Here is a 15,433-nt window from a genome sequence, read left to right as displayed (position 1 = left end):
GCTGGAAATCAGAAACAAAAACAAATTGCTGCAAAAACTCAGCAGGTATGGTTCAGTGACCCTTCAGAACTTTAGAATCCTCTGAAAAAGGGTCACTGGACCTGATTTGTTAACTACTTTCTCTCCACAGATGCTGGTGACCTGCTGAGCTTTTTCAAGCAATTTCTGTTTTTGTTTATGAATTATGTTGGGTTGGTGAAAGGGTTAGCTTTTTAAGTATGAGTTTTAATCAAGTGTATTTAAGACTTGAAAATCTATTTTTATAAGTATTTTAAATATCAAACACCTATGGAAATCATGTAAGTTTATGTTTCAATTTATTCTGCATAGAATATGTCATTCATAAATGGTTTTCAACATTTAAGAAAATTACATTTGCTTGTAGTATGCTGAATTTAAGTAGTTGTAATATCATAGAGGTGAACATTAATTTAACGTCCACCTAACTATACAATGTACAGCAAGTCAGCTTTGAAGATTTTAGAACGTAAAGGCCCAGTTACCCAAGTTGTTGTCATAATAACCAGTAACAAGATTAAATGATGATGAGCGGAGGAAGGAAAGGGCAATTACACCTGAAGGAAAAAGTTAAGGTGTGATAGATGAAGGACAAAAACATGTATCCAATACAGATTGTTATTAGCTTATCTGAATTAATAAACATTTTAAGCTTCTGAACATTTTTAGATCTTGGGCGAAAGTCCTTCATTGGATCCTTTCAGTTGTGTACTTCAATGCAACCAAGGTCAAGAATGCTTCTTCTGGTCAGTCACATTAAGTGTAAAAAAAAATTTAAATGTCAAGATGCGAATGTTTTTATATTTGTCTATTAGATTCATGCAAAGTATCTTACTAAAGATAGGAATATATTTCTTCACCATTGACAGTGAAGGGCCCTGACTTTCATTGACAGTTGTGTATGTATATAACTCTCTATTCAGTAGCCTTTTTTGTAATGCAGTGTCTAATTTGTTCCTTTAGGGTTATCAGCCATGTGAACTTTAGGAGTTTTGGATAGTAATTCCACTTATGTGGTGAGTATTATTGACCTTTTATTAATAGTATGCTATTATGACTGGAAGATTTCCTCATTTCCGATAAGACTTTGTATAATAATGCTAGCTTTCGCCACTTGAGAAAATGGATTTCTGTGCCATTTAGGGCCACCAGTCTGTTTCAACACAATCACAAATCCAGTTTTGAGAATGCAACGAGCTGTTTAGCAATGAATGTACACGATTTTAAGTGAAATGGAAAGATTCGTGTAGTATGTGAACATGAACAGAGACTTAATTTTTCCTGTTTCTGATAATGGCTTTTTCTCCAAGGCCTTATTAATTCAGAATTTTACATAATTATAATTGCTTGTTTGACCCTCCTTAATGCCATATCCATACCCAGAATTGTGCAATATGTTTCTGACATGCAAGCTCTCATGATTGACTGAGACCTCCCTGATTGTTAACTGTTTTTACTATTTAAGCAGGTTGCAGACCTGAGCAGAAAGGAAATTCTTGCAGTACTATGGGTAGGGTTAGGTCATCTTAAATTGTTTAATATTACTAAGTGGCTGACCTGCTCTTCCTGCACGTTAAATTAACATGCTGTCTAGTGAAGGGAAAGGAACTTGGCCAAACAAGTACTATTATGTGGTTAAAAAAGTAATGCATTGTGTAATTTGCTCATCTGCTACTTGTAATGTCTTACACAAGAAACAATTATGGTTGCTTATGGAAATGTTTTGAGGACACTTTTTATTTTACTAAATTGTTTGCACAATTCTTAACTTGCACGATTCATTCCTTAGTTTTTAATGTAACCTTTTATTTACTGGACAGGAAATAACTAGTGAAATGTAGTAATTTCCTCTTAAATTGTTTCAATTCAAGATTTAGGTTGATAGCTCTTTCTATGAGATACATCTTTTTCAAACTAGTTATGACCCAGATAAAATCAAATGATCACTTAATTAGATAGTGTATCAGTATGTGTTTTTTTTTTAAGAAGGCCCACTACCAAGTCAGAGAGTCATTCTTTCTCTCTCTCTCTCTCTCTCTCTCTCTCTCTTTTCTCCCTCTTTATCTGTTGGTGGGTAGGTAAGAGGTGGGCTAAAGAGCCGATGGTGTCTAGGGATGTGCAGGTAAAGTGGATTAGCTATGGTAAACACACAGTTATGGGTATAGGTGGAATGCCCTTCAGAGGGTCGGTGCAGACTCAGTGGGCTGAATGGCCTATTTCTGCACTGTACAGATTCTATGATTGCAGCAAATTCTTGCTCTTGCTGTCCCTCTGGCACACTCTTACTCTGTTCTTTTTGCTCTTACACCCAGGTGCCCAAATTCTCTCTCCTTCACAACTTTCTCTACTATCCTTCATAATTGCTTAACCACCACTGCCATTTCCTGTTTAGTATCTGGCCCATTTACTTTCACCTCAGAGAGGTCTCCTTCCACCCGTGTGGAGTGCAGTGCACCTTGTTTATTTATTCCCAGGACGAAAATATTACTTAACTCAATTCCTGCAACATTTCCTTCCTCCTACAGTCTTCAAGTTTTTAAAGCCAAAATTTATCTTAAATTAATTATGCTTACCAATTTAACTCCTCTTTTGTTCCCTGCAAACTTGATAATTGAGGTGTAAATTGCTTACTAGCTTCCAGTACACTTTGTATGTCAAGGCAAACAGGAACTCCTTAAATGAAGAGCAACCATCAATATAATGGAGGGTGGGTAGAGGGGAGGCTTTGCTTAACAGGCTGGCCAGAAAATCCTAGAAACAGTAGACATATGGTACAAACAATGTCTTGTGATATTTCTAGCAGGTTCTAACAGTCTTCCAGCTGAAGAGACTGGTCCTTGAAATCCACCATTATCTTTATTATTCCACGAAACCATACCTCGTCTAGATTCTGGAAAATCTGAGTAATTTTTTTCCCATTTCCCATTCTATTCTCCTATGAAAGGTCCATAATTTGGGAATAATTAGTTAAGCTTAACTTCTAGCTCAGGAATAGTTTATTGGTTTTATGAATTAACCACCACCACAAAGTTGGGGAATGTTTCATTCCTAAAGTAATTTTCTCCTAAACTAATCCCGTAGTATCTCGACATCCTCTTCTACTTGGAAGACATCATGTTACCTTGCTTCCTGACTGTTGTTGCATGCCAATATTGATATTGACAGAAAGGAAATGAAATGCGGTAGGAATTACATGATTACCGAGATAGCATTTGATATAGAGTGCCACATTATACTGGGGAAATTGAATTTTGGATGCAAATGGGGGTCGGGGAGTGGCAAAACTCATATGCACGATACCAAGTTTGAAGAGAATGAAAGATGATGAGATAAATCAGTAAGCACAATTAACTTAAGGCAAACTTTAGCCTTAAAAGCTTGAAGATTGTAGGAGGACGGAAATTTTGCAGGAGTTAAGTTACACAATTTTGGTCCTAGGAAAGAATAAATTGAAGTGGAAAAAGTACAGTCTCAATTTCAACGTTGCAAACCTTCGAGGGAGGAACAAGATCTGGGCGTTCTGTTGAAATTTGGGGTATAACTGTGCTTTGTTGAGAGTTGTTAAAGGAAAAATAAGTATTTGAAAACCTACTTCTTTCTGTGGATAAGCAGAGGAATAGATGTGGGAATTCATTTGAAGTTCATAATAGGAATCCTTATAAAGATTGTGTTTTGTAGCAATGAACTGTAAGCAATGATGGCTGTTATTTAGAATTGTGACATGTGAAAAGTTCAAAGGGATTAGATTTTTATTGCACTTGTACAGGACATGGAAATGATCAAATAATAGTATTTCTGCCGTTGTATTGTGAGAGAGTTAGAAATTGTCAGTTGATGACTTGCAATCTGGAGAAAGTTGATAATGTAAGGTGTTGCTATAAAATTGTTCCAAAATCAAAGCTGGTGTTTACAATTACAGTTACCAATCTTCTGTTAAATATACTTGAATGTGCCATTTTGTTGTAAAAGTGAAAATTTGATTTATGAAAACAGCCGAATAAAACAAATCATGAATTACATACTTAATGTATAATACTTTGATATGTTGTAAATCGCTTCTGCTGTAAAATAACAACTGCTGCAGTATTGTAGAAAATGATTGTAGAACACATTATCCTAAAGCCTTATGTAGAATGGTTGGGTGGTGGGTGGGATTCTTTTTACATAAATATAATTAATAGAAACACCACTTTCTCAGATTTTTTTTATATCAGCGCAAAATTACAAAACTAAGTACTCATATGCAATATGTTTAAATAAAACACTATTAGCTAGAAATGACAACATTCATACATAGTTAAATATAGAAGGATTTTTTCCTCTTTACTATTAATACAAACACAGCTGCTTGTAATTTTTAACCACTCTATTTTCCAATTCCAATAAAGCAAAATCAAAATATATTCTGTGAGTTATGTCATTTCTATTTGCAGTAATTAATATTTAATTGCCTTGCATCTCTAAACCATCTGTTTCTCAGCGAAATCATCTGAAGCTTTTGGGAAGATGGAGTAGGTTTTTTTTATTTTACTGGTCATCTGTGACACCAGCAGTTCTTCTGAAATGTTGTTCCTGCATAGTATAGCCCATGTTGAGCTGTTAAACTGGTTTTCCTTTTGAATCTGCTGGTAAAATATTCTAGTTGAATTTGATAAACTCCTGAGGAGGTTTATTATAGGTACAATGCAATTAAATTATTCTGATATGAAATATGCAATAGACAGCAAGTTCTAAGTGCTGGAACTAAAATTTCTAAGTCTTGTTGGTTTAGAAAGTGATTGGATAGTATTAATGGGAAAACTCTATTCCAATGTCAGCTGGATTGTTCATACCAGAGAAAATTATGACACTTGGGAATAAATTGGTTTCTGCTGGTCTTGCTGGTCTCCAAACCTAATCTTCACTTTTGGTCTCTTCACATGTTTTCATATTGTCCTCACATTCAGACATTGCATTTTTTTAAGGAAAACTGAGCAAAAGTCTTTGATTCATCTACTGCCTGTGAACAAGGATTCCACATCAGACACTTCTCCTATCCTCAGTTATTAACCGTTTTAAATTGCCACTATGTATTGTCTTGATGTGTCAAGGAAGTGTCCTTCCAAAATTACAGTTTCCCAACTACCTTGTAATTTGTTGAGACCTATGTGGTGTGCTCTCTATGACTATATTGTTCTTTCTATAATGGGTTCTAAAAACAGAAAACAGTACTCTGACTGTTGCCTGGCCAATGTTTCATATAAATTTGTTATTTCTTTACCTTGTATTCAATGTCCTTATGCGTAAAACCAAAATTATAATGACCTTTTTGTTATTGCTTTATCACCATTTGAAAACTACAGTGACTTTTATGTTTCCCTTTCTATGTCTCTGTTAATATACATCTTTTTCTTGTCTTCCCAACAGATTAATCTGATCAAATAAAAACCGAAACATCTGCAGTTCCTGTAAATCAGGAGCAAAAACAGAAATTGCTAGAAAAGATTGTCAGGTCTGGCAGCATCTGTGAAGAAAAAAAATCGGAGTTAATGTTTTGGGTCTGGTGAGGAAGGGTCACTGGACCTGAAACGTTAACTCTGATTTTTTTCTTCACAGATATTGCCAGACCTGCTGAGCTTTTCCAGCAATTTCTGTTTTCGTTCCTGATTCATCATATCATTGCTTGCTCTTTTTACCATTGCATTTTCCCTCATGCCTTTTGCATGAAGTTAAATGTGACACTGTTTATTCACTTTCCTTAACTGTCTTGTGCCGTTCTGACATCAAGCTCATTTATAAATTCTCTACTTTTGTGTCATTACCAAATTTTAATACTGTGTTCCAGTATACTGGAACAAATTACCTATATACATATGAGGTAAAAGAGGACCAGCATTAAATCCTGTAGCATACCATGTGAAAGCTTTCTCTAGAACAACAGAGAACACAAAACAATACAGCACAAGAGCAGGTACTTTGGATGCTGATGGGAGCATTCTCCACTGCCCTCCAGCTTCGCAGTCAGAGGGAACCATGGCTATCTGGCATTCATGAGGCGGCCTAGGATGTGCCGAACCTGCAGGAGGTCAAGGCACATAGTAGTGGACTGCAAAGTGACCCTGTGCAGGAGCTGTAAACAAAATGGGCACCTGACTAGGAACTGCAAGGAGTCTAAGAGCTGCAACCTGTGAGGAAGCAGGCCACCTATTACAAGGCCTGCCTAAGACGGGGTAGGGGTTCCACATGCGCTTAAATGGCTGGAAGTGGCAACATGAGCTGTGGACCACCAAAGAACAGTAATGTGTTACCCTCTAGCAAGAGAACCAAAACGAGGGGCTCCCAGAATAAGAAACAGGCAAGAGAGGAGAAACAGACAGGCATAGCAACTGACCCAACCTCAACCTGAACACGGAGTCAATGGAGGAGGAGGACGCGAAGGACGCGGGAGAGTGGATACCGATGAGGAACAACTGCAAAAGAAAAACTCGATGGGCCCCAACAGGCCCACAGCAAAGCGGAAAGTGACAGCTGCATGATGGACACACAGCAGCTCCACTGATGATGAAGACATGCGGAGGGATGGCCACCAACAAAAAAAAGGAGGCACAGTACCATTGGGGAGAAGGAGAGGAGTACCTCGGAATCTGAAAACGCTGGATGTTTTGAGGGGCCCGGTGTAACTCGACCTCCAGCTGCTAGGAACCAAGGGATTTCCACCACACCATAGCTTCGGGTAACTGGGAGCAGCGATACTCCGAATTGGGAGTAGAGCATGACAGCCCCTTGTTGTACTCAGAACCAGACCTTCCTGGCTTCGTTCTCAACCCGTCAAAACCAGATCAGGGAATCCCCTGAGAGAGAGAGATAGGATAGCTGCCTCAGTGCTGAGAGTGTCCAACAGTTTACCCACTCCAAGGGGATTCAGGGTGTCCCCAGTGACAAGACCATGGGTGAACAGACCATGGGTCTACAGGTAATCTATAAACTCACAAAATGGGTTTTAAAATTGCCAGTATTAACATGCATTGCGTTAAATCTACTATGCGACGTGTTTCCACGTTGGCTTACTGGTCAAGCATATGGGCGCACAGGCCTTTGGTGGTGAGAAGGGCACTACCTGTGAGACCCTTTGTGTACAACCTGACTGTCTGTATCCTGTCTTTGAGGTGGCTGCCAGGGATTGGAGGCGGGTGATTTGGGTGTGGAGACTGTGAAAGAAGTCTAGAGAGAGATGCATTGACTTCTTTTTGAGGTTCATCCCTAGCAGCTCTGTAATGCAAGAATCTGTTCTATGGTCTGTTCCCCAAAATGCACACAGAGACAGATATTGACTGCACCTAGAGGACCATCAACTGGATGAAAGATTCTCTATAATCTGCCCGAAATTTGTTAGTCTTGAAGAGCAAGGTGTTAACCTCAAATGAGAGTTGCAAACTGGCACATTCCAAGGTCCAGGACTATATGCTGAGGGGACAGTAAAGCCTGGGGCAGCTGCCGCCAAGGCACAGTGGGGAAAGAGCACCTTCTCAGGTCTTTGTGCTGGAGTTAAATGCGGTTCCGGTCAGTTGTCGGACCATAACCACCCCACGGCGGCTGCCATCCCATGCCTCAAATATATGTAAGTATAGTCTTGTAGAAGTAACAAATGCCTTTGGTTTGTTTTTCGATAGAGTCAAACACCAATATTTGTTTCTGCATATGCTATTGTACTGAACTGAACTGTTTCAGTGACTGTGAGTGTTTATAAAGATATTTTTATGAATAACATATATTTTTAAGATTTAAAAAAAAATACAGGAACAGGCTCTCTGGCCTAACATGTCTATGCTGACCATGATGTTATTCTAAAACTAATCCATCTGTATGCAGTATCCCTCTTCCCTGCTTGTTCATTTTTCTGTCTAAATGCCTCTTAAACATTGCTATCATATCTGCTTCTACCACTTTCCCTGGCAGCAGGTTCTAGGCACCTTCTGTGTAAAATGCTTGCCTCGCTCATGTCCTTTTAAACTTTTCCCCTCTCACCTTCAATCTGTGCCCCCGAGTATTTGATATTTCCATCCTGGGAAAGGACTCCAACTATTCATCCTATCTATGCCTGTCATAATTTTATATACATTTATCAGGTCATCCCTCAGCCTCTGACGTTTGAGCAACAGCAATCTAAGTTTTCCAATCTCCTTCTAAAGCAAATACTCTCCAATCCAGGCAACATGCAGGTAAATAAAAACCAAAAGAATTGTGGGTGCTGTAAATCGGAAACAAAAACAGAAGTTGCTGGAAAAGCTCAGCAGGCCTAGCAGCATCTGTGAAGAGAAATCAGAAGGAACATTTCAGGTCCTATTCCGAGGAAGGGTCACTAGACCTGAAACTTTCACTCTGATTTCTCTTTACAGAAGCTGCCAGACCTGCTGAGCTTTTCCAGCAACTTCTGTTTTTGTAACATCCTGATAAACCTCTTTTACACCCTCCTCAAAGCCTCCACGTCCCTCCTATAGTGTGGTGATCTGAACTACACACAGTACTCCAAATGTGGTCTAACTAAAGTTTTAAATAGTTGCAACATAGCTTGCCGACTTTTATACTTGATGCCTGGACCGATGAACGCAAGCATGCTGTGTATGCCGCCTTTACCATCTTATCCACTTGCGTTGCTACTTCCAGGGAGTTGTGGTCTTGGGCCCCAAGACGATCCATCTGTATTTCATTGCTCCTAAGGGTCTTGCATTTGATCTCCCAAAGTGTATCCTCTCACACTTGTCCAGATTAAACTCCATCTGCTATTTCTCTGCCCAACTTTTCAACTGATCTTTATCCTTTAACAATTTCCCTCATTATCCATAAATTTGCCAATTTTCATGTAGTCTGCAAACTTACTAATCAGGCCACCTACGTTTTCATGCATATCATTTTTATTTATTATATTGTTCTATGTGTCTATATTCTCTGAAGTGGCCTAGCAGAACAGTTTTATCAAATACTTCTAGCAACTTAAATCAGCAGTGGAGGCCTACAGCTGCTGTCGTAAATATTGACCCTACATTTAGAGAATTAATTTCAAAAAGTAAAAACAATAATCAAAGAAAGAAAATAGCAGAAATAAGAATGTAAAGAGTTAAGCTGATTAGCTTTGAAACAAGCATGTGGATCATGACGCTCATTCAGGTCACACCTGTTGTGTTAAATGTAGACAGTATGCCACATCATGCTTCCCTAGCAATGTAATAACTGCTGTATGCTGCCACCTCTCTCCATACTGGTCATTAAGTGCACACATCAACAGGAACCCAATATCATTACTAACTTTCACTACTTAAAGGTAGCCTGTAGATAGGTACATTGTAGCTGGTGCTGGGAGTTGCTCTACAAGTTATTCAAACATGGAAGGACTGAAGAATGGCTGATCGTGAGATAGCATGGGCACCAAGTATTCAGATGCTTTTCTAGAGCTTTTAATGGACGAGATGCAAAGAATGAGAAATCTCCTTTATTCTCAGGACACCTTCCAGATACTTGCTGAAAAGTGAGGACATACAGCTGCAAATGGGACTACCAGGAGCATGTATTTTGGGAAATACCAGAATAAGTTTAACAACCTCACACGCACAGTCCAGCGTTTTTAAATAAATCTTCAAGTGTCATAACCTGCTAACTACATCACGGCAAAGTTTTTTACCCACAGGGTAGTACAGCTAAAAGACACTACTTGTATGGGATTGGCATTCCTTAAAGACTCTGAATAGACCATCATACAAGTGTGGACCAGGGTCCGGCAATGCAGCTTCTTGAGCTTGCTGCTAATGAAACCACCATTGTAGGCCGGACATCAATGACGAGTCAGAATTCAGGAAGGAGATAGAATGCTTGGTGTCATGGTGTAAAGATAACAATCTCTCCCACAATGTCAGCAAAACTATAGAACTGGTCATCAACTTTAGGAAGAAAGGAAAAAGACACACCCCTGTCTATGTCAATGGAGCTGGAGCCATAGAAAACATTCTATCTAGGTGCATCATGGCTTGGTACGACACCTGCTCTGCCCAGGACTGCAAGAAACTACAGAAAGTTGTGAGCACAACCCAGACCATCACACAAGCCAACCTCCTATCCATGGACTCCAACTACACTTCTTGCTGTGGAAAGGCAGCCAACGTCATCAAAGACCCCACCCATCCCAGTTATACTCCCTTTCAACCTCTTCCATCGGGTAGAAGATTCAGAAGCTTAAACACGCGTACCAACAGGTTCAAGAACAGTTTCTTCTTTACTGTTATTAGACTGCTGAATAAACCTCTCTAATTTCACATTTAATGTTGATCTTGCTTTTGTGCACCTCCTGTGCAGCCATCACCTTGTATGCCTTGCTCTGTCCAAACATCCTATGATCTATTTGTCCTTGTATGTTATGATCTGCCTGTACTGCGCTTAAAACAAAACTTTTCACTGTGCTTGGGTACATGTGATAACAATAAGTCAAATCAAATCCAAAATTCAATACGACCATGGTTGATCTGATCATGCCCTCAAGTCCACATTTCCGTGTACTCCTAGTGGCCTGGGTATGGACTGAAGTTTCCTTCCCTAAAGGAAATTACTGAAATATTTAAGCTTTTGTGACAATCTGACAGGTTCTTAACCATTGATGCCAGCTTTTTGAATTTAATGTTTTCAGCATGCTATTGTCCTTCACTATTGTATTCTGTGTGACAATTTGAACTATCCATTTTCTTTCACTTTTGCCTTTTTGTTGCTGTGTGCTAGAACGTTTTCGAGTTTCCTTTGGGCTCCTCTTTTTTCTCTTCACCACCTCATAAAGCTTTATAGTTTTCTGTTGGTTATAAACAAAATATTGTTTCAATTATAGTAATTATAAGTAAGCTTGACTGTTTTACTGTTTGGATTTGACTATAGTTCTTGTTTAAGAGAGAGTTTTATATGTTCTTGGAACGTGGCATCATTGGCAAGGCCAGTAGATAATGGCAAGTGGTGATGAATCATCTTTTTAGATGGCTGCAGCCTATGTGGTGATGGTAGACTCTTGAGGTCATTGGGGAACGAGTTCCAGGATTTTGACTCAGTGATGATAGAAGAGTAACAATATATTTCTAAGTCAGGATGGTGTCTGATTGGACTCTATCATCACTATTGAATTTTTTACTTTTGGTCTTATGATAGAGGGAAGATAATTGAAGTAGCTGAAGATGTTTGAGCCTTGGACACTCCCTCAGTGAACTCCTGCACCAGTGCTGTGGAACAGAGATGATTGGCTTCCAACAGCCACAGTCATTTTTTTTGTGCAAGCTACAACATCAAGCAATGAGAGATTTCATCCTAATGCCCATTAACTTCAATTTTATTTGGGTTTCTAGATGTCATCATTGATCAATATGTAGTTATAGTTGTAAAATAAGCAGCTTGGATATTGTTGTCAGGTTATTGTGTTCTAAGAACATGTATCAGAACTAATTCCTGTCAACAAAGAAAAAAACAAGCTATTGTTATTTGTCAAGATTACCATAACTTGGGGAAGAAAGCGTGGGAGCATGTGGCTTGGGATAGGAAGTTGTCTGGTGGCTTTATGGGCAAAGCTCAAACTTCTGCTTGGAGTCATGGCACTTGGCTGGAAGTTGGGTAATAGCCCTGCCCTTGTGGTTTTTGACAGCATACAAATAATAGAGGAAATTATACTCGTGAAATAATAAATCAACAAATTCCCACAGGCTACTACTTGAATCTCGGTCCAATGAGAAGAGGCAAACTCTATATGAATATGTCAGCAGAAAGGATGGGTAAAGGTTAATAGCTGGCTCTGGAACAAGTTTGATGTTGTAATTTGATTTTAAAAAAAGGTAAATAGGATTGAAAATTATGGCTCTTCCTGATTATGGTATTGTTTTAAAGCGTTGAAGAGATGTACTAATCAAACGCTGTCAAAGGCTGCAAAAGTACAAATCTGCTATTTTGAAGCCATGCAAATTTTCTAGTTTTAACAAAACATAGACGGTAGATCTTTCAAAGGGGTAAGAAAAGTGCTGACTGCTATTTGAATGTTTCTGTGCTGGAATATTGGAGTTGACTATACCGTAAAGGGGTTGTGAATCTGAATAGCCATTATGAAGAACAGACAAGATGTTTTGGAATCTCTTTCTGGTGATAAAATAGATATATTATAAATATTTCCTCAACAAAATTAACATTTGAAGATGAAATATGTTGCATTGTTATAAATATCTTAATGGTTTGCTATAAAGCTATAGTCTCTGTAGACTGTTCCCAATTTTCTATAAAGGGTCATGCAGACATGTAAATGAGGAGCAAGAGTCAACCATTCGGCCCTTTGAGCCTGGTATTCTGCTTGATAAGCTGATCTGATTACGGCATCAACTCTAGTTTGCTGTCTGTTCTTTGTAACCTTAGACTCCTTTATCAATCAAGAAATTGCCTAACTCGGGCGTAAAAATATTTAATAACACTGCTCCACTACTCTCTTGAAAGAGAATTCCACAAACTAATGAACCTTGAAAGAAAAGAAAATTCTTCTCAGCTATGTCTTGAATGGGTGTCCCCTTATTTCTAAACTTTGTACACTAGTTTTTGTTCCTTTTTAAAGGGGAAACATTCTCTCAGCATCCACCTTTATCAAATGCTCTCATGCTTGTTATATGTTTCAATTAGATCACCCCTCATTTTTCTAAACACTAAATAAAATTTCTAAAGTAGAGGCCCAATCTGTCCAAACTTTCCTCATAAGATTGTCACATAATTATTTAAAAAAAAGCTTAATAGTCTGCTGTAAAATTTAATTTCAAATTTAATTTTAAAATACATCTTCTGATGTTTTCATTGTTTGTTGAGGATGCAGTATTCTGCAGGTATGGCGTGCAGTTTTTTATTCATTCAAATGAAGTGGGCATCACTGTGGCGCTGACATTTATTGCCCTTACCTAGTTGCCCTTGAGGAGGTAGTGGTGAGTTGCTGCTTAGAACTGCTGCAGTTCACTTGGTGTAGGTATTTTCAGAAACTTGTTAGGAAGGGAATTTCAGAATTTATGGAGGTCTACTGAAGAGCTGTGGTGGGTTAATAGCTGCATTTCTGTATATTCTATAGCTTTCATTCAAGTTCTGTGCAGTTGAAATTTAGAATTAGGTTTTCTTGTCACGTAATCAAAGTGCGGAAACACAGGAGTACAGTTAAAAGTTTACAATGTCGCTACTCATGGTGCCATCTTGGCTACAAGGTGCCTAGGTACAAAATCTTAGATAAAAAGTAGAAAAATAAAGAAATAAGTGCAAAATTCAACATTACAGTTCTTGTCAGGATAAAATAGTAAATAAGAAATAAAGTTAAAAGTTCCAAATTACAATCCTCCTTTAGCCATAGGCCTGCAGTCACTCCATACTGGACTTTCCATTCTGGGCTTTCCCCACGAGGGCTTGATCACTGTCCTGTGTTGGGCTCGATCTTACCTCTCCACTGGGCTTGAGTTCTTGATCCCTGTGCCTCCGTGCTCCTATCTCAGCGAGACTGCCATCTTCTTTCACCTGAGCTGGGCTCGTTCTCTCAATCCTGGTGTTTCTGCGCTGCCATCTTGCGGCCGAAGTTTCTTGTCACTTTCAGGTTTCCACTGAGAAGCTTGAGGTAAGAGTGTAATGTGACAACCAAGCTTTATTCTGACATTATTTAAGGTGCTCCATTTTTGGATTTATCTGAGAAAATACCAATAAATGCAACTTTTTTTCTCAAGTCCTTCAGGACAGCTCTGAGCATTATGGGGATCTACTCCATGAGTTGCCTTTTCAGACTGGTTCATTCTTTGTTATTATGGATAGTGGATAGCTTGGCATGGGGGTGGAAGATGCAATGATGCATGACTTAATCTGCGCCATGTGAACTTGAGTGGAGGTGGAAGATACACTATGGCAGTAAACAAGTAGAATTAGCAAGAGTAAGGATTCTTTTAGGAACAGGCATCCCTGGTGGTTGTTGAGCAAATCAAATTTGAGTCAGATATGACCGAATTATTTATGTTTAAATGGCATTTAAATGTTATGGGTATGGTTGTTGTCAATGATGTTTCATGATTGATTGCCTGAAGGTAGGTTTCTCTGGATGAAATTATTCATTCCATTTCTTAACAGCCCCTTGAGGCTGCCAATGGCAGTCATAAATCCCTATCAATCAACTTATTATAGGCAAACTGCATCTTGTAAAGTCACTTTAATTAAGTCAAGTTCTATGATATGAGCAAGATCAATGCATATTGTATTGTAACTGTCGTTTGATTTACTTTTTCTAGTTGTCTACGCTTTGACTTTTTTTGTTTTGTTATCATCCATCTATTTCACATTGCAACACATTATTCAGGGAATTTGAAAGCAAGAAATTAGATTCCATCACCCCTGAAGTAACATGTTCCTGTTTGTTACAATTTATGTAGAAAAACAAAGATTTTTGGGATCACATCTGATGTACATTTTAAGTGGCATAACAGCATGTACCACGAGGAAACCCCAATATACATGTTTCCATTATTGTGCAAAGATACTTATTACATGACTTATGATTTACAATAAGTCACAGCTGTGTTCTGTGACGCGATGGGGTTAATCCTAATGCATTTCCAATCTCCCATCTCTGTTGCTGTCTCTGGGATTTGTAATGTCCAGTTTATAAATCCAGTCCAAATTCAACGAAAATTGAATCTATGTATCTAAAGAAAATAGATGAATAAACTGTCTATGGGCCATTTTTAAAATTATTCATTTTAATTTTTTAAAACCTGTTCATTTTAGTTTTAATCCTATAACAACAAAATAACATCAGCACCTTTCCTCAGGATCTTTTATATGTTTCAATAAGATTACCTCTCATTTTTTTAAACTGCAATGGTAAAGGCATAACCTGGTTAGCGGTCCCTCCTAAGATAACCAACCTCTTAATCACTGCAGACAACAAGGTGCAGGGCTGGATGAACACAGCAGGCCAAGCAGCATCATAGGAGCAGAGAGGCTGACGTTTCGGGCCTAGAACCTTCATCAGAAAAGGGGGAGGGGAAAGGGGTTCTGAAATAAATAGGGAGAGAGTGGGAGGCGGATAGAAGATGGATAGAGGAGAGGATAGGTGGAGAGGAAACAAACAGGTCGAAGAGGTGGGGATGGGACCAGTAAAGGTGAGTGTAGGTGGGGAGTTAGGGAGGGGATAGGTCAGTCCAGGGAGGACGGACAGGTCAAGGGGGTGGGATGAGGTTAGTCGGTAGGAGATGGAGGTGCGGCTTGAGGTGGGAGGAAGAACAGGTTAGGGAGGCGGGGACGAGCTGGACTGGTTTTGGGATGCGGTAGCGGGAGGGGAGATTTTGAAGCTTGTGAAATCCACATTGATACCATTGGGCTGCAGGGTTCCCAAGCGGAATATGAGTTGCTGTTCCTGCAACCTTCA

The 15,433-nt window shown here is 38.9% G+C and overlaps 1 protein-coding gene across 6 annotated transcripts in view; it reads left to right on the top strand.

Moving 5' to 3' along the window:
* ptpdc1b (protein tyrosine phosphatase domain containing 1b) overlaps nucleotides 1-15,433 on the top strand; it is a 145,536-nt gene that overhangs the window by 34,850 nt on the left and 95,253 nt on the right. For all 6 annotated transcript variants that reach the window (XR_007263920.1, XR_007263921.1, XM_048606758.1 and 3 more), the window contains one exon: nucleotides 982-1,034. The gene's annotated coding sequence lies outside the window, so the exon portion shown is untranslated. The remainder of the gene's footprint in view (nucleotides 1-981; nucleotides 1,035-15,433) is intronic.

The sequence above is a fragment of the Rhincodon typus genome, chromosome 16 (genome assembly GCF_021869965.1).
Source record: "Rhincodon typus isolate 14 chromosome 16, sRhiTyp1.1, whole genome shotgun sequence".
In the NCBI taxonomy this organism is placed as follows: domain Eukaryota; kingdom Metazoa; phylum Chordata; class Chondrichthyes; order Orectolobiformes; family Rhincodontidae; genus Rhincodon; species Rhincodon typus.
This window is presented reverse-complemented; position numbering and strand designations above follow the sequence as displayed.